This window comes from Triticum urartu, chromosome 1A (genome assembly GCF_056163025.1).
Source record: "Triticum urartu cultivar PI428250 chromosome 1A, HENAU_Tu73, whole genome shotgun sequence".
Taxonomy (NCBI): domain Eukaryota; kingdom Viridiplantae; phylum Streptophyta; class Magnoliopsida; order Poales; family Poaceae; genus Triticum; species Triticum urartu.
The window spans coordinates 101,021,429-101,023,112 of record NC_141873.1 but is presented as its reverse complement, the minus strand read 5'-3'; positions in this window follow the sequence as shown (position 1 = coordinate 101,023,112).

Sequence of the window (1,684 nt, the reverse complement as noted above, 5' to 3'; positions counted from 1 at the left end):
GCGTTAGCGATAGTTGTAGAAGCAATAGTTGGCGAGAAGACCATGACGTTACGATGGAGATCAAGGTGTCAAGCCGATGACGATGGATATCATGAAGGTGCTTTGGAGATGGATATCAAAGGCACAAGATGATGATGGCCATATCATGTCACATATTTGGATTGCATGTGATGTTTATCTTTATGCATCTTATTTTTCTTAGTACGACGGTAGCATTATAAGATATCCCTTACTAAAATTTCAAGGTATAAGTGTTCTCCCTGAGTATGCACCGTTGCGACAGTTCATCGTGCTGAGACACCACGTGATGATCGGGTGTGATAGGCTCTACGTTCACATACAATGTGTGCAAGACAGTTTTGCACATGCGGAATACTCGGGTTAAACCTGATGAGCCTAGCATGTACAGACATGGCCTTGGAACACTGGAGACCGAAAGGTCGAACATGAATCATATAGTAGATATGATCAACATAGAGATGTTCACCATTGATGACTACTCCATCTCACGTGATGATCGGACATGGTTTAATTGATTTGGATCACATAATCATTTAGATGACTCGAGGGATGTCTATCTAAGTGGGAGTTATTAAGTAATATGATTAATTGAACTTAATTTATCATGAACTTAGTCCTGATAGTTTTTGCATATCTATGTTATAGATCAATACCTCGTGTATAGCTCCCCTGTTTTATTTTTGATATGTTCCTAGAGAAAACTAATTGAAAGATGATAGTAGCAATGATGCGGACTAGGTCCATGATCTGAGGATTATCCTCATTGCTACATAGAAGAATTATATCCTTGATGCACCGCTAGGTGACAGACCTATTGCAGGAGCATATGCAGACGTTATGAACGTTTGGCGAGCTTGGTATGATGACTACTCGATAGTTTAGGGCACCATGCCTTACAGCTTAGAACCGGGACTTCAAAAAAATGTTTTGAATGCCATGGAGCATATGAGATGTTCCAAGAGCTGAAAATGATATATCAGACTCATGCCCGAGTTAAGAGGTATGAGACCTCTGATAAGTACTTTGCCTACAAGATGGAGGAGAATAGCTCAGGTAGTGAGCATGTGCTCAGAATGTCTGGGTACTACAATCGCTTGAATCAAGTGGGAGTTTATCTTCTAGATAATATAGTGATTGACAGATTTCTCTCGTCACTATCACCAAGCTACTAGAACTTTGTGATGAACTATAATGTGCAAGGGATAACGGAAAAGATTCCCGAGCTCTTCGCGATGCTAAAATCGGCGAAGATAGAAATCAAGAAAGAGCATCCAGTGTTGATGGTTAACAAGACCAGTGGTTTCAAGAAAAAAGGCAAAGGAAAAGAAAGGGAACTTCAAGAAGAATGACAAGCAAGTTGCCACTCCCATGAAGAAGCCCAAAGCTAGACCAAAGCCTGAAACTGAGTGCTTCTACTGCAAAGAGAATAGTCACTGGAAGAGGAACTACCCCAAATACTTGGCGAATAAGAAGGATGGCAAAGTGAACAAAGGTATATTTGATATACATGTTATTGATGTGTACTTTACTAGTGTTCATAGTAACCCTAGGGTATTTGATACCGGTTCAGTTGCTAAGATTAGTAACTCAAAACAGGAGTTGCAAAATGAACAAAGACTAGTTAAGGGCGAGGTGAAGATGTGTGTTGGAAGTGATTCCAAGG